The sequence below is a fragment of the Silurus aristotelis genome (assembly GCF_946808225.1).
Source record: "Silurus aristotelis genome assembly, chromosome: 21".
NCBI classification, from domain to species: Eukaryota; Metazoa; Chordata; class Actinopteri; order Siluriformes; family Siluridae; genus Silurus; species Silurus aristotelis.
In genome coordinates, this window is record NC_139594.1 from 5252262 (window position 1) to 5270867 (window position 18606).

Here is an 18606-nt window from a genome sequence, read left to right on the forward strand (position 1 = left end):
AGATGTTTTTCTTCTTTCTTTTTTTGTTCTTCCTTCTCCACCACCACCACCACCACCTCCTCCTCACTTCCTCCCTCCGCAGCGTCGTCTCACACGTTAAAATGGGTTTCTCAAGAAGCTCCCAGGTGTGTTTCAAAAAAGAAAGAAGAAGAAAAAAAAATCAATGAAAACACCAGCAAAACAGGAAAGAACTTCTGCTATAGGTATTAAACACTAGTGCTACTTTGGTAGATCATCTCATATCTGGAAACGTGGAAGTCTCATATAGATTAAATTATACTCATATAGAGTATAAATGAAAATGAAATCAATAAAAAAAAATGCTAGTTCCACAACGAATACAGCTATATATATATATATATTTATATATAGCTGTATTCATTGTGGAACTAGCATTTTTTTCTCATTGATTTCATTTATATATATATATATATATATATATATATATATATATATATATATATATATATATATATATATATATGTTGTTTGTGAACCCTTCATCACTACTGGGTAAGATGAACGAAACATCATGTCCTGAAGTTTCTGTAAATGTTATTTCCATGTCTATACGAGTTTCCTCTAGGTTCTCCACTTTCCTCCCTTCTCCCAAAAACATGCCATTTGCAAAACAAGAGTGTGAAAATGTGTGTGTGTGTGTGTGTGTGTGTGTGTGTGTGTGTGTGTGTGTGTGTGTGTGTGTATACCCTGTGATGGACCACCATCCCTTCCCCCATCCTGGGTGTATTCCCACCCCATGCCCAGTTTTCCTGAGTAAACTCCATACTCAGAAGAAAAAAACAATGAGTGAAAATGAATGCATACCTTTATCCATAATTTAAATACAGGAAATTATAAAAAATATGCATGTCTGTTTGGAGTTTTATATCTTCACGTGCATTCTTGTGGCTTTTCCTCCAGGTTCCTCCAGGTTTCTTTGTCTACATACATCCTGGTGAATCGATGGTTATGCCAAATTCACCTTTAGACCCAGTGTTCCTGAGATATCCAAATCCATATCAAACATAACCCTAAACAGGATAAAGAACTTATGGGTGAATAGATGAATAAATTAATGAGAATCATCCATCATCCATGGATTAATCTGTGTTTTGGGTCCATAAATTAGATCAAAGTAGTTCATCATTATGAAATTTTTCTTTGTGAATTTCCAGTTCAGTTTTTGTGGTCTTCTTTACACCAGTCTGAAATTCCTAAAAAAAACAAATCATCAATACGAATGGGGTTTTTGGGGATTTTCATTACACAATTGACACAAACAACACAACTGCAACATAAACTACATACCCATTTATCACCACAAGTTTTAGCTACAACAATCTTTTATCCTAATTTTCATCTTTGACTGCTATACTCATTTTCAGATATGCTGATTTATATTATGACTGGTCCATCTGGGACTGCCCTGATATTTAAAGGAAAAATTGCAGATAAAAATTTTCAGTATTCATATGATCAGTTGCAGATACTGAGGTTAGTTGTAGGGACGGGGAGAATCATTTCGTTTGCTGTCATTCGTAGGAAAGTGAATCACATCCACCCACGTTCATTTGTCATAAACTCAGGTTTGCGTGTACGACTAATTCATATGATGACAAATCGATATCGCTTTCTGTGTTGTCGTAAGGCACGCACATATGTGTTCATATGTTTTTGTTTTAATGTTTGTGTTTATGTATGTTCCAAAGCAGTCGGTTTGGTTTCTTTGTGTAATCATTATAATCCTTTGTGTTTTTATTTTCTTTTGGCTCCGGTTGGCCTCAGGTGTGCTCAGGTCGGCCCGGGCTTGTTTCTTATTGAGTTTGTGTTACATCGTGCTCCGTCATGAACAAGCAGGTTATGAATCTCTTCAGCATGCATTAAAATCTAACCACAAAATGACAAGACGCTGTTAACAAACGTCAGATGCATATACTGGGATGAGTACCGTAATAATGGTTCCACTTTGACTCCTTCTGGTCATGATATGATTTTTAGCATGTTCGTTGACAAGTGCACCTGAGTAGTTAACTGGAAAGTTGTTAGGATTGTGTGTAATCGTGAGCTGAGAATTCATTCGGGTAAAACTTTTCAGCAGAGATGATGTCATGATCCACAGATCGTGCCAGGTTTTACTCTTCGGTCTCTGTTAGACCTTGAAGCAATGCGATTTTGTTTTATGTAGATCCACTGAGCATGTTGCTGCGGTTTGCTTTTCATTCAAACCCCGCATTTCTTTCGGTTTGTAGGAGGGGTCAGGAAGCATGACCTCAGTTCCTGTTAGCGTGTCTCCCACAGGCACGGCATTGTCTGTGAGAACGTGTTAGGACTTCTGGGACACTCACACATCTGGCAGCTGTTTTGAGGCCCGGCCGCTTTAAACCTCAGGATGGAAGGTCCCTAACGTACTGGGTGCTCTGTACAGGAAACGCACTTCCATTTAGAGCCATTTCTCTACATTGTACAGTACAGAGCACTTACGAAGTATATGGAAATTCCAGTAGAATTGTCACTTTAGCAGTGAGGGACTGCTATAAATGTGGTTGGTTTTGGCCGCATTTTGGTTTCCACCACCAGGTTTCCTCTAACTGCACATAGCCTTGTTTTATGTGGCTTGTGCTGAAAGTGTCATGTCGTGCCATCCCCTACACTGTGAAAACTCTTTCGTTTAAGTTGTGGCTGACGTTTCTTTGTCCCGTTTGCAACATGGAAACAACCTGTAAACCAGCCGTCAGTTGTTGCTAAAATTAGAAGCAACACAATTAATCATTAAAAAAGTTTTCAGCATCAAAACAGCAATCTATTTATTTTTTTTCAGGCATGACCTAGAGCAATTTAAACACCCCACCTCCAAAATAAATAAATAAATAAAAGCATATAAGATAATTTTTTTGTTATCCATTTTCATGTACCGGATATTGAGTAAAAAAAAGTTTCAAAATGTGTTATGAAATATACAGTATGCCCACATGCTCATACTCACATACAGTTATTTTTCTACCACATTATTATTTGTCATATTGATGTTTCGTTTCCAAAAGATCAAACCATAACATGAGTTATGGCCGCAAATATTTTATACATATATATATATATATACTTATTTTCCTCACTGTGTGTGTGTATATATATATATATATATATATATACAGTGAGGAAAATAAGTATTTGAACACCCTGCTATTTTGCAATTGTCATCGTAGGTGCATGTCCACTGTGAGAGACATAATCTAAAAAAAAAAAATCCAGAAATCACAATGTATGATTTTTCAACTATTTATTTGTATGATACAGCTGCAAATAAGTATTTGAACACCTGAGCAAGTCAATGTTAATATTTGGTACAGTAGCCTTTGTTTGCAATTACAAAGGTCAAATGTTTCCTGTAGTTTTTCACCAGGTTTGCACACACTGCAGGAGGGATTTTGGCCCACTCCTCCACACAGATCTTCTCTAGATCAGTCAGGTTTCTGGCCTGTCGCTGAGAAACACGGAGTTTGAGCTCCCTCCAAAGATTCTCTATTAGGTTTAGGTCTGGAGACTGGCTAGGCCACGCCAGAACCTTGATATGCTTCTTACAGAGCCACTCCTTGGTTATCCTGGCTGTGTGCTTCGGGTCATTGTCATGTTGGAAGACCCAGCCTCGACCCATCTTCAATGCTCTAACTGAGGGAAGGAGGTTGTTCCCCAAAATCTCGCAATACATGGCCCCGGTCATCCTCTCCTTAATACAGTGCAGTCGCCCTGTCCCATGTGCAGAAAAACACCCCCAAAGCATGATGCTACCACCCCCATGCTTCACAGTAGGGATGGTGTTCTTGGGATGGTACTCATCATTTTTCTTCCTCCAAACACGTTTAGTGGAATTATGACCCAAAAGTTCTATTTTGGTCTCATCTGACCAAATGACTTTCTCCCATGACTCCTCTGGATCATCCAAATGGTCACTGGCAAACTTAAGACGTGCCTGAACATGTGCTGGTTTAAGCAGGGGAACCTTCCGTGCCATGCATGATTTCAAACCATGACGTCTTAGTGTATTACCAACAGTAACCTTGGAAACGGTGGTCCCAGCTCTTTTCAGGTCATTGACCAGCTCCTCCCGTGTAGTTCTGTGCTGATGTCTTACCTTCCTTAGGATCATTGAGACCCCACGAGGTGAGATCTTGCACGGAGCCCCAGGGAGATTGACGGAGCCCCAGGGAGTAATGTTTAGCTTCTTCCATTTTCTAATGATTGCTCCAACAGTGGACCTTTTTTCACCAAGTTGCTTGGCAATTTCCCCGTAGCCCTTTCCAGCCTTGTGGAGGTGTACAATTTTGTCTCTAGTGTCTTTGGACAGCTCTTTGGTCTTGGCCATGTTAGTAGTTGGATTCTTACTGATTGTATGGGGTGGACAGGTGTCTTTATGCAGCTAACGACCTCAAACAGGTGCATCTAATTTAGGATAATAAATGTAGTGGATGTGGACATTTTAAAGGCAGACTAACAGGTCTTTGAGGGTCAGAATTCTAGCTGATAGACAGGTGTTCAAATACTTATTTGCAGCTGTATCATACAAATAAATAGTTTAAAAATCATACATTGTGATTTCTGGATTTTTTTTTTTAGATTTTGTCTCTCACAGTGGACATGCACCTACGATGACAATTTCAGACCCCTCCATAATTTCTAAGTGGGAGAACTTGCAAAATAGCAGCGTGTTCAAATACTTATTTTCCTCACTGTATATATATATATATATATGCAGATTTGTATGGTACACTCTCCATACATAATGGTAATTTGTATTATTTGTATTGTTTGGGTAATTTGTGATAGGGAGAAGTTTTTTGTGACAAGATATTTCACATTTTTGGAAAGGAGTCTTCAGTGTCAGCCTTGTAAGGAGTCTCACTCACAGCTCTTTTTTTTTAAACAGGGAAAGAGAGAGGATGAGAGAGAAATAAAAGGGGCTGATAAGAGAACTATTAATAGCTGCTATAAGGTAAGTGTTAATATGAACTAGCTTGTTTCATAGACATTCCACAACATATCACCTTAAAATTCATGCATTGCATATATCATCCTTAAATAAGGTTTATATACTTAAGAAAATGTCTAGATCATCCATCACTGAAGGTTTCTGATAGCGACTAGTCTCATGAGACAGACTTCCAGCTATCAATAGATAGTCTGGTAGCCAATTACCTCTTGTGGTAAAACGGAGCGGAAACTATACAGAAATGTAATGATGTAACATGTGGGATCTTAAACTTTCACAACTTTGCAGTCAAATGAGTCAGAAATAAAGTTGTTATAAATTTAACTTCAGGCAATGCAACTTGCTTATGAAAGGTGATGGTGTTTAAAAGCTTTGTTTCCAAGATACCTAAAAAAGATTTTAAGACAGTCAGACAGTTTGTGGGTGGATCTAAGACTGAATTCTTAGTAGAATGGATTTGGGATTTTGCACATAATAAAGACTTTTTGTATGTAATGAAGGCAATATAAGGAAAAGAGTGCAGATTTACAGATTCCATTCCTACACTGTAAAGAATTTATCTTATTTCTACAGTAACACAGTATAATACATTTCATGTCTTTACAGAGCTGGAGGATAATATTGCATTGTAGAGGTACAGAATGACACTACAGAATGACACTATTTTTCTCTAATGTAAGCTTCCCTGGCAAATGGGTTGGATGGTAGGAGCTCTCTGGTTAAGTGTAGCTGGGAAGGTTGTGTGTTCAAATTCCAGTACTACTAGCTCTTAAACAAGGCCCTTAACCCTCAACTGCTAATCAGAAAAAAAAATTAAGTTCCTCTGGATAGGTGTAAACACACAAAACACACCAAATCAAACAGTAGCATTATCTTTATTGTAAATCTAGCCAAACAAAAACTTTTTGAAGCAGAACTTTTCACAATTTCTTTACATTTTCATTTATTTCATTTTGTAATAATCATACATAGCTTCAACTGTTGTAATAAAGCAGTGTAACTGCAACCGGAGCTAAAGCTAGGAAATGCTAGTTATTGTTATCCTAGATAGCTAGCTAGTTAGTCTTTGCTAGCTAGTTTGAGTTTCAATTAGATCATCTATATATTATAGTTTATGTTCTTCATGGTGTTTAGAACTGAGACCGATTCCCACCCCCTTGTCCATGCAACATTCAAATGTTGTTTTTTATGTGATCAAACAAAAGCATTTAATAAACCATTTCGGGTTATTTTGTTTGGATTTTTGACTCTTTTGAATAGGTTTAAGTAAGATTACTGTAAGAATGTTGTAAATAGTAATGACTACCTTGTAACACTACTGACAGAAACTACACTAAATAAATTCACATGATAATTTTTAAATAGTCTTGAAGACTAGAAGAGATGTGAAAGAATGGCTGTGCCTACTTTTAGTATAGCTTTTGTACACTCTGGGAATTATTATAGCCCTGACCCCTGCTTTTCTCATGCTCTGTATAAGTATTCTCCCATCCTTCAGCTGAAAACCTTTTACTTACACAGTAAGTAAACCCAAAAAGTAGAATAGTAAACTTTCCTAAACATAAAAAAAACCCCAAATTATTATTACAGTATTTTAATCTAATGCACTATAATTTATCTTTGGACATTTCTGGGAAATTACCTTTATAACTCCTAAGAAAATGAGGATATATGTACGTACATTGATACCTGATACGTCACAAAGAGAAATCAGTTATTGGCTACATAGTTCATTTTTAAGTAGAGGAACTAAATCACTCATCATTTCCCTTACAGAAGAGAGTAGAGCAAAAGCACACACTATGTTCCTCTTTCTGCCACGCAAATACATTTCTAGAACATTTGGTGAATTCTTCAGTACCATGTGCTTGGAAATCATGTGATTTTAATCAGAGCCGTCTTTTTTTTTTCTTAAAAACAAAAAAAAAATCTGTTCAAATGGTGAGAAAGAGTAAAAGATGCTGGAGAGACCGTTCAACTTCATCCAGAACAGATGAACAGATGGTACTTTATGCCCATGAATTTGATTACAGGCATAAACAAGTCCTGGACTGTCATGTTCATTTATCCTGATGCAAGCAGCAGAGGTGCGTTCGTGTCACATGATCCTATTGTTTGTTTTCAGTTATAATTAACGCCTACACAGTGGCGAGGACACGCCCTTTCCATGATGTTAAAATGTCATTTACATGTTTGTTCACATCTTTTGCCTACAAATGTCACTGATGTCATGCAACTTCTGCAATTGTTGAGGTTTAGTTTGGAAAAATATTCTCTCTGCCCATTTGGAGTAAAGCTACCAGCACAATTATTTGCACTCCTAATGAATATTGAAATTAATAATTTATTCAAGGAATCTTTTGAGCTTCAAGCTTTAAAATCAACACTGTTCCTGTTTCTATTGAAATCTCCAATGGAAATCCCAAGCCCGTTCAACTAGGCCCAAGTTTTCTTTTTATGGAATTCATGTAAACATTTCTATAACTTTAATTTACACACAAACAAACAAACAAACAAATAAATAAATAAGAGCTAGAAAAAATTTCGCTAGTGGTCTCACACTTTTTGCCCACACTTTACAATTTTTCTTAATGCTAGAAACTGTATAAAATTGTCTGAAATGAATAGCTAATACATTATTTTTACTAAAACTATATTTTAAAATAATCAATAAACAGTTATGAGAATCAATAATCAAGAAAACGCATGGATGAGAAACTATGACAATTATGACAAATAGTTTCACTCAAAGAGTGCCAATCATTTTGGAGTTTCCTTTCAGCCGTTGGTACTTTTGCACATATATACATATATTATACATTCAAGCTCATATAAAGCCACATTAAAACCTCAAGTTTCACATTACACCATTGATAATCTTGTGTGTTTAGTAAACTGAAGTTACTGTTTTGCTGGTGATAAAGGTGTTGATGGTAGTGATGATGTTGGTGTTGGTAGAGGAGGGTGTTATTGAGTGTTTGCTAGGTGTTGTAGTGTTATTCCAGCCTTTTCACCCTTTCCTGTAGGGATTAAACAGAGGTGTCTGGAGTCAAGATGGCTGATCTCTGTTCCTCACTAATCATCCATTAGTGGCTTAAGTGTCAGTCCTGCCTCATGTCTCGTAAAGCTCGCAGGTGATTTTTCAGAGGTGACCCCATACACACCTTCTGCGACTTACCTATTATCACCTCTTCCTCTTTCCTCTGCTGAAACCCGGCTTTTCTCAATTCAAGTGCCGTCTGGACTTTCTCATCGCCGGCATGACTGTGACCTCTGACTAGAGGTTTATTCATCGGCGAGCAATGCGAGCGAGAGAACTCTTCCTAGAAGATGTTTATCAATTCTTCACAAGTCTGCTTAGGTTTAGATTCAAATGACTCTTAAGAGAAATGTGGCTACATTATTGACATTTTTAGAGGTTTGTCTCTCTCACAGGGTTTTAGTGTTCCCAAATTATTACTGCGAGGGCAGAAGAAAGTCTGTTCCCATGCTCTAATGTGTGTATTTGTGTCTTCATTCTGATTGCTATGTATGTGTGTGCTTAGTGTTGGGTTTCATTCTGAAAACCCCAATCCTCCTGTTCAGGCAGAGAATGTGTGCGAGTGTGTTTGCATGTGTGTGTGTGTGTGTGTGTGTGTGTGTGTGTGTGTGTGTGTGTGTGTGTGTGTGAGAGAGAGATATATAAAAGGTAGCTTGAGACTCCTTGAAGTGCACTCCTTAATGAGACACAGGATGGGCAGAAGGACATGAGTTCTGTGACTTCCTGAAGATTAGGCCTTTATTTACAGAGCAGATTTTCTTAACAAAACACATTTTACCTCCATCAGTGTTTTCTTACATATCAATATGCATCCCTGTTAATCTTTACAGCCCTGACCTGTAACGTGTTTTAACACGAATTGGAAATCGGAGTTCCACTGACATGTGATCGGCTCATTTAAGTTGGAAATTCAAACATGGGTTTAATGAAGTCGAGGAGTCGCTTCAATGAAAAGCAGAATTGACCTCTTGTCTTGTTGAAAGAAAAATGGGAGTCAGAACAACAGACATATGGGCGGGGCGAAGTGACTCCATCACTGCTGCTGATATTTAATCTTGGAAAACTCAGAAGGGGGCAAATTTAAAATCTGTTGGTTTGACCTGAAACCATATGGCGGCCATCCTGACTCACAGGAAACCTAACACTGACAGACGTTTATCGCGTGACTGGTGTCAGTTCAAAGACTCGTACCTGCGTTCAGTCTTCATGTGTGGGTGTACAGGACGTTTTAGTAAAATAGGATTAGGACGTCTTTAAATTGGTCATGTCAGACTTCTTTCCCAAAGATTTTCCAGATGGTCCTTCTAAATACAGAAAGACTTTTGCAAATTGTATAAAACATTTTAAAACATAATGACCATGATGTATACAGTTTCATGCATTTCAGTTTAAAACTGAGCTGTAAGATTATTATACATTTTGATTAAATAAATTGTACCAAAATCCAACCATATGACTCTCTTTTTGAAATGTGTACATTTTTACAATTACAGTGTTAAAAAATATTAGCCATGTATAGCCAAAGGAAAGGAAAACTGTCTGTTTTATGCTAAAGGGGTTATTAATATATTTGGTATGGTTTGGTTTCACTTGTACCTTTAGAGAAAAACATCAGTGAAAATAATCCACTGATTCTTCTGTCTGATCACCTTTATCTCCATCTGTCTATCCATTCCTCTGTATTTATCTATATCTCTATCCCATTACATGCAATCTCTTTCAGCATGAATCGGCCTACAATCTTCAAAACACGAGAACTGAAGGGTGACTCTCAGATTTAAAACAAAGTCTGCATTAATGGAAGATTTTCTCTGACATCATTAAAACCCCAAATGAGCAAATATATTTTTGCAAGAATGTCGTTACATCTTTATTCCACAATTTGTATGCAGAGGCACAGTTAAACTGAAACTGAATAATCAAAAATGTAACCTGTTTTTCACAAGACACTGGCTCCATAATAGGACTGTATTAGCTCATTAACTTTAGATTTTTTGTTCATCACAGGATTTGTCAACGATTGCAATTTGGAACAACTTATATACATTTATGGTTACATTCAGTGCTGTGCTTTGCAAAACAAGTTAGTTCCTGAATAGCTTGCATTCGAAAAACAGCTATAAATAGTTGTTGCCTCTGCAGCATTTCTTGAATTTAATACGATTTTCATGTTTTTGAGAACCCGCAGAAGCATAAACTCCTCTCTCATGAAGATCTTCCCACGTTTGACGGATAAGTAGTGCTGTCACTGAACACTTTATCACTACATTTTCAGAAATAAATGACAGATAACTATATCAGATGCTTTTCTTGTAAATATCTGTGGCAGGAAACTAATCTACATATTCGTTCAATGTATAAAGAAGAAGCAAGAAGTTAACAGGGCTGTGGTATAACATAAAGATGGCATATATATATATATATATATATATATATAGAGAGAGAGAGAGAGAGAGAGCGCACTTTTACACTCTAGCTATTGTTTGCAGGTCAAATTCAGGTATATTTTTGTCTTTATATATATGTATATAATATTTATATTATATCTTTATGTATATTTTGCTCAGGACCTGTTTTGTAAGCATTGGACAAATTTTTGTCTTCTGCAAAATGTGTATTTGACAAAAATGGCGTTTTTACCTTTAAAATTATTTTTTAAGGATGGTTATGCTGTTAGGTCAAGTCCCATGAGGATGTTTTTGACACAATAAAAACTGTGCTGGATATTAAACAAGATCTGGATGCAAATTGTCACACAGCTTAAGGTGAGTCAGGAGAAAAGTGGGAGGATGAAGGATGTGCAACCAAGAGCCGGATGAGCGAATGTGCACGGAGGAGAAGAGAGGAAAGGAGGAAGTGCAATGAAGTAGATCAACCGAGGGTGAAAGCTTTAAGAGAGCAGGTCATGCATGTGACTGTTGGAGTCTACAGAGACCGGCTTTGGCTTCCTATGTGAACGTATTAAGCATGAATAGTGTGTGAAAGTGGTTTGGGGTGGAAGAGGATTGTCACTTTCATCTTTTCCAAAACCTCCCTTATTAAATATGTGCTCATGAGCACACAAAGGAAAGCTTCATACAATGTGTTCATACAAACACCCGTGTGTGTTTTATCAGTCACTCCTCGCATTCCTCGGGACTGAGAGCTGATTCAGAGGTCAATATTAGGGGTCATCTGATAACACGGAATATGGTAGTCCTTCAGCGGGGGCTTTCATGTGTCCACCTGCTAACATAAGCCATCTCTCTGCCCCACTGCGTACATGCAACCATGCAACACGCACATGGAATAGCTGTGTGAAGATTGATGAACGCAGAGGGTGAAAAGGCCTTAAACGTGATGTGGAAGGAGGGGGCAGTGGGGGAGATTCAGGAAACCAGATGGCAGCCTGATGTCACCCAGTGGTCCATGGGTCTTAAGGAAGGGAGAGGAAATTAATGATAAACTAAACAGGGACGTGTCCACAGATCAAACCTTATTATATTTTGGTGCAGATTTGACAAACGTAAGACAACCGTATTGAGATAAATTTTTTGCTCTGTAAAACAGACTCAGCCTGAAGAGGCCTCACTGTCAGTATCATAAAATAACAAATAACTAAAACATTCAGGATCTCCTGAACCAGACAACTGTTGAGGAAATGAGACTTTGTGGTGCTCCTTTGTCGTCTGCTTTATTTCCTGTCTATTTGTTTTATTTTCGCTATGTGAGAGTGTGAAATTTCCAATTATTGGAAACCACCTAGCTTTCATGATGTAAAAAAGGTGTGTGTGTGTGTGTGTGTGTGTGTGTGTGTGTGTGTGTGTGTGTGTGTGTGTGTGTGTGTGTGTGTGTGTGTAACGAAGCAGGCCAACAGCACGTCAACAAAAAAACTAAACCACATGACCACATGCTTATGTAAACCAATCTTGGTAGACATGTTAAGTAAAAGTGACAAGACCCATAGTAGATGAAAATTAAACCGCAACATATGGAATATAAAGCTGCAGAATATAAACAGACCTTGTGAGAAACGTCACATGCCTGACTCGAGTTACCTAAAAGTGAAGTACATGTGACCTTTCTGTTATGGTGGGAGGATGGGGGGTGGGGGTGGGGCTGCAAAAGTAAAAGTCATGAAGGCAAAAGTTAAAAATTGGAGATGTTACAGCACATGTTGAATTTCTATAATGATCCTCTCTGTGGAGAACCCAACAAAAAAAATCTACATTTGCACACAACAGAATGCCTCCTTAAATTCCCCACTGCTTTCCCATGACTCCTTTCGTCATGGATGCTAATCGAGCTGCCTGTTTTTTTTTTCTGATTCAAATTGTGATACCTTTTTCTTTTCTAAACATTTTTATGCCTTATTTATGAAAAGCACCCGTATTGTTTGAATAAGAGTTTGGTTTTGACATGTAGCTGTAACTTCTTGTTCTGCTTCTGGCATTTGATTTCAGAGTGCAGGTTTGCATGAATTTTATAGTTCTTTGGAAGGAGTTGGATAAGGGGGGTATGGGGTGTTATACTGGCTCAGAATTCTGCATAATCGGGCGTGGAAGGAACTCTGGAAAAGTTTGCGGTAAATGTTGATACAGCTGCAGTATGACCTCATCGGCTGCAGCCAATCAAAACTAAAATAACACGGTAGTCTGAGCCAATCAAGAGTTCAATAATGCTAGTGATTAAAGGAAGAATTATAGACAGTGATTGAGACGAGAGTTTAATATTTGAATGCTTGGCATCCAGGACCAGCTTGACACTCAGAAATGAGTTAAGTGGCATGCCAAGAAACATAAACTCCTTGAAAGAGGCACACAGCCTGGCTGTTTAAAAAAGCTTGATATACTGAGGCTTTTCAACCCCCCTCACTCAAAACTGCAGCCACTTTTAGGCATCTTGGAGACAACGATGATGGATGGCTTAAGCATGTGCTCATCCTTTGGCCTGTCCACTTGAGGATTTGCCATGAGCTACAGTGTCAAGCAGAGATGGTTGCCCCAAAGGTCTGTGTCTGAGACTCTCTTTGTTTTTTTTTTGGAAAATAACCTGTACAGAGTTTTTATCCTGTTCTCTCTCAGCTGCAATCGCATGTGTCTGCAGATTGCAGGAAGTTGTGTGTGTTGAACCATGCAATCAAAGTGGAGAAATAACGCGTGACCGGGGCTCTCAAAACACCAATCACAATCCAGCTGTGAGATGGTAATCGGTGGGGAAGCCACACCGCGATATAATGATCGTCTATCATTTATAGGATTAAAAAGATATGGACGTGACAGAGATTAAAGTTTTGATACGCGATTTCAAAAGGAGATTTTGTAAACTAAGCAGACTATGTAGTGGGTTAATGATATTTTTTTATCGTTTTATTGCATGTGCCACTATTACATTTTTTCTGTAGATTGCAAAATGGATATTTACTGAAGTGCAAGTATCCATTTGTCTTGACTTTGTAATTTAGTGATATTATTAACTTTTAAGAGCCCTGAAATGATATATTCAGAATGTACTAAAATTCATATAAGTATGTATACAAATTATACTGTTCTGAAAGAACATTGTAAATATATAAAGATTAAACTTGCTTATGCATTCATGTCTCATGTCATTCAGTTTTAATCCTGATCAGGGTGTTGGTAGATCCTGAGCATGTCCCAGAATTACTGGGTATGAAAGGAGGAAATACCCAATGGTGTCATGGTTACCATGAATACAGCGCATGACTATGGTTCCCATCAGCCCCTGCACCTCGCTGGATCACATCACATGACTGTTTGCACCTGACCACCAACATTTTGTTTTATTGTACACTAGTATTTAACAGATTTTTTGCACAGTACTCATTATTGTTGTATGTCATCATTGTTGTATGTTGTCAGGTTGTATATTCTTGTGATATTCAGTGATACCCAGTGCATCTAGCAACCAAGTACCACCAAGCTGCCACTGCAAGGCCCTTTATCCTCAATCTGTGTAGCTGAGAAAACTGTAAGTCTCTCTGGATATGGGCATCTGCCAAATGTCCTAAATGTACTGAAAATGTAAGTCTACTGTATTTGATAACAATGAGCAAGTAAAAAGAAAGTTGAATTTAGCTGAGAAAAAAATAGGGCAACTTCCCTTGAAACATTGAAAGGACATGTCCTCCAATCCTCTAACATATCTAAAAGTATAAAGGATTTTTTACGTTGTGACCCTAAAATGAAAACGTTTGCATTTTTATAGGATGCAAAGAAGGCCCACAGGGCCCAGGAATTTGTGTCACGCCCACATTGCTTAAATAAGGTACTAGGTTCATTGGGAGAATTGTCCAGAGGCTATGAAATTGCACTGTGAAATTGTGTCCCAAGGAATCATGGGAACTTCCCTTATTGTAGGCCTGAGGGCGGGTAAAGGAAAACAAAGGATTAAAGCTGCTTTTGACATTGTAATGCTGTCAGATTCAACAAGTGCAGGGTCTCCCAACAAGCAAGTATACAATTTATATTGTGTCTGTGTGTGTCTTGGATGTGGAATACTGTTGGGAATACAAATCTTTTTTTTTTTTTTTTGGATGGCCATGAACCAAAGAGCTAAATTGGAGAAGTTCCAAAGTTTATCTTTTAAAGTCAAAGTTTGGCAATGGTGCAGCTGCGAGAAAGAACACTCCAGAAAACTATGAACATAGCTGAACAAAAGGCCAGGGTGCAAGAAAAGGAGAGAGAAAGAAAGAGAGAGAGAGAGCGAGAGAGAGAGAGAGCGAGAGAAAGAGAGAGAGATGCTTTTAATCATCAGCTCACAAGAGTCCTGACATGCTGGTTTGTGGGGGTGCAAACTGAAAGCAGATTGCACCTAATGGACCAACACTCTATGGTGAAACAGTGAAGTGCTAGAAAACCCGTGAGGGTTAGTCATTAAGGATGGAGCCTTGTGCTCTGAGTGCGGAAAACAACTTTCAAAACTTGAACCGAAAAGAGACAGATGTAGTCATGTGATCGGCGTGATATCATTAATGGACTCCCGTACTGAGCGCTTTACTGCGTCCTCTAGCTAAAGCCGTCTTATGCTCTTATCTCCATCACTCGAGAGCTCTAGAAATAACTGACTCTAAACCAAGGGAATCTTTAATCTGTCTCTAAACACACAGACTATCCAGCCTAAAGAGGACTTCTTGACCCCCTCTAGGCTCCTGCTCTGCCGTGGGTCAATGCCAGAGGCATGAGTTTGCACTCAGACCCTCTGCTATCATGTAACACTTTTAACTCTCCAGAGCTTAACCCGGTGAGGAAAATGAATCTTTCGACAGAGACTCGGGTATGTAACTCTAATGCAGGAGGCTATTGTGCAGGTCAATAGACTAGTTCCAACTCTTCATACATCTGGAAGCCAATTGATTTAATGGCTGCAGTAAAATATGGCCCTTTCCCTGTCCTCAGACCATACTCTCCCCACGAGTCCCTCTCCAGTTCCTCAAGCTCCTTGAAAAAAGCTAGAGATTCCAGGAAATCTGGAGTGGAGTACACGGGTTCTATAAATCAGCTGCCCCTTGGGTCAAGTGAACGGAGACAGAGAGTCCCTCCATATTTTTCTCTCTCGACACAATACTGCAAGCGGTGGTGGGTGTGTGTGCGGGAAGTGGTGGTGGTGGGGGGTAAATGCATTGGACGCTCTCAGAGCTTTCCCCAGGTGTCCTCTCAGCTTGCACTGTCTCGGATCATGCTGAGAAGCTTTACGGCAATGTCAGTGTTCAGCTACTTCAAAAGTTCGCCGTTAGAGCCAGCATGCATGAGGCTCATGGTGCTATTCGCACTTTACTGCCTGCAATCAAAAAAACAGAGAAAGAAGAGTAAAAAATGGTTCCTACAAAGGCTCTGGTTTGTCTCAGAGCATTGACAAAAAGGGGGAGGGAACGAGCTTGTAGACTAAATATATACAGTGATCAAAATTGCTTTATACGTGCAGCTTTATTGTGATCTATACTGTTTTCTTTAACAGCCTTGAGGCAGTGTGATTAATAGATGTGTGTCTGTGCTCGAGGCTAATTGGTAACTGCTTTCGAAGCACCAAGCCCATGTGACTCAAAAACCTGTCAGTATCCGCACATTAAAACACAACATAGGCAATTAACACTGGTGCAAGGTTCAGAAGGGAATGGCACATCCATCACTGCATACATCCTTTTTAGGTGACTCTTTTTTCCAATCCTAATCCAAACACTGCACATACATAAACATTCTGAGTTTGGGACTCACATCTTTCCAAGCAAACAAGGGGAAGAGAGTGAACTTTTCCAGCTGACTTTCTATCAACCCTTTCAAAAAGGGTGGAGTGACTTCAGCCTGTTTCTTCTCTCCTGTGGGACCAGCCTGCCTTCTCAAAGCATACCGATCCCTGGACCTTTAGTCTAATGGGAACCAGACCTGCTCTGGCAAACACATACATGTATAAACACACACTCACAGGCACTAACAAACAAACACACACACACACACACACACACACACACACACACACACACACACACACACACACACACACATGCAGGCATGCATGCAGTCACACACATTCATTGTGCTCTCCAGCTGAGCAAGGCAATTTAATTATTGCAAACAGACCCAAAACTGTTCCCGCTTCCTTTCTTTCTGTCTCACACAGCAAAATCTGATGAATTTCCATCTCTAAAACCGTTACAGAGACTATACTAACATCTGGATGCCGCTAACCGGCCTGTCTTCCTGTATCACATCTGCACACATCCACAAACCTCCACAAACCTGCACATTTGCACGTACTATTCTTGTTTTTCTGAGCACATCTCTTTTTTTCTTACCTTTACACATGCTCGTATCGTCTTCTCAAATTTTTTCCACATCCTCTCTTTCATCACATCTTGCATTTTTTCTTTTCATCTGCTTAAACTGTTTAAGTAAAGTTTTTCTAGCGTTTATTTTTTTCCTAGTTAATAATTTATTTTTTTCAAACAGACTTTTGTATTTTAGCCAAGCTCTCATACCATGTGGAGAAAAAAAAAAGCATTTTATTAACCACAAGGGTGACTAGCATTGGGGAATGTAGCCATTCTCAGTGTTCTCTTTGTTGTCCTCTAGGACTTATATCTCCCCTGGATCGTGTTTAATATTTAATTTCAAAGCCTTGATGTGCTACTATTGCGTGTATAACTACACAGAGGAAATCTGTTTTTTTTGGTGGAAAGAGTCTTCAAGAAAGAAAAAACCCACTGAGCACTGAAACATTTGTTGCTCTACCCACACGGAAAGAGCTTTTCCTCCTTTTTTCTTTAACAAAGAATGCCTTTATAGGCTGTAGTGACACCGAGATCGGCCATCAACCCACTGAATGTACAGCTAATTGGCCCATGCTCTTTTATAGTCTGCCAGTCTCATTTTTTGTCCAGTATTCTAGAGGCACGTGCATGTAATTGTGTCGATCTTTCAGTGGTTTGTAAAATAAACTGTCAATTATTTCGAAAACCATGGTGAGGTACAGAGGTCATTATTGTTTTGAGTCAATATGCTGCACACCAGAATCCCGTTGAAACACTGTTGCATACGCTTTCCTTCATCTCTGTGTGACTGTGAGTGGGCATGTATTTATCTCAGTGTGGGAACTAAATGATAGCAACATTTGACTGTGTTAACCTTGGATACATTTGACTAGTTCTCATGAACACTTTTTTATGTGGCTTCTTTTATTTAAAAAAAAAAAAAGAGGAAGTTATCTCAAGGTTCAGCGAAGGTACATTTTAGTAATACTGATTACAAAGCACTTGAAATACCACACCAGAATAGTAATACAAGAAAAGACTGTGAGTGCGTGTGCGTGCACGTGCGCGTGTGCGTGTGTGTGTGGTTTTTTTCATGTTTTGCAGGAGTGGCTGTGCTTGGGCGCACCCCTCTGGAGGAAAACAAGAAAGATGGAAACATAGTGAGGTAAAGCCTAAAAGAAAACGAGATATATATAAAGTTTGCTTCTTTGTGCAGTTTCAGCAAATTGAGCATATTGAGTCAGATCTTAAGTAAAACAGCACAGGTGCGTCAGACGGCTGTCCTGCTTTTCCTCGCACATGAAAAGCGTTTTGGGTGAGTCTGGAAAAAATTGCCTGAGGATCTTGGTTCCAGATGTCTCATGCCTCATCAGTCCATCTCATAACTCACCCATCTACCTCAGGAGTCAAAATAGGCTTAACCCGACAATACTTCTACTCCTTCACTGCATTTCATACTCTCTCAGCAGTTATTAGTCACTCATTAATGTTGTTTTAGATTTAGAACATTTTGGGTCATGTTGTTCCATTAAAACAACATCAATAAAAGCCACAAAGCAGAGTGGCTTTTACCAACACAAACATTTTATTTTACAATAAATGTATGTCTTTGAGTGTTTTATTCTTTTTATATATATTCCTCCTAAATTAGCAGTTACTAGATCTTAGTACAATACATTTCTCTACATTATTAGAATTAGAAGAGGTATCTCAGTGGTTAGGGCTTTGGTTTACTAATCAGAAGGTTGCAGGTTCAAGCCCCAGTATTTCCAAGATGCCCTTATTGAGCCCTTAAGCACGGCCCTTAACTGTTTGTGCTCCAGGGGAACTGTATCA

The 18606-nt window shown here is 38.7% G+C and overlaps 1 long non-coding RNA gene across 1 annotated transcript; it reads left to right on the forward strand.

Moving 5' to 3' along the window:
- The first annotated feature begins 83 nt into the window (after nucleotides 1-83).
- LOC310716998 lies at nucleotides 84-18301 on the forward strand. Its single transcript, XR_014530703.1, has 4 exons — nucleotides 84-203; nucleotides 922-1055; nucleotides 4922-4987; nucleotides 17875-18301. It is a non-coding gene; the product is annotated as an uncharacterized lncRNA (long non-coding RNA).
- Nucleotides 18302-18606: the final 305 nt, after the last annotated feature.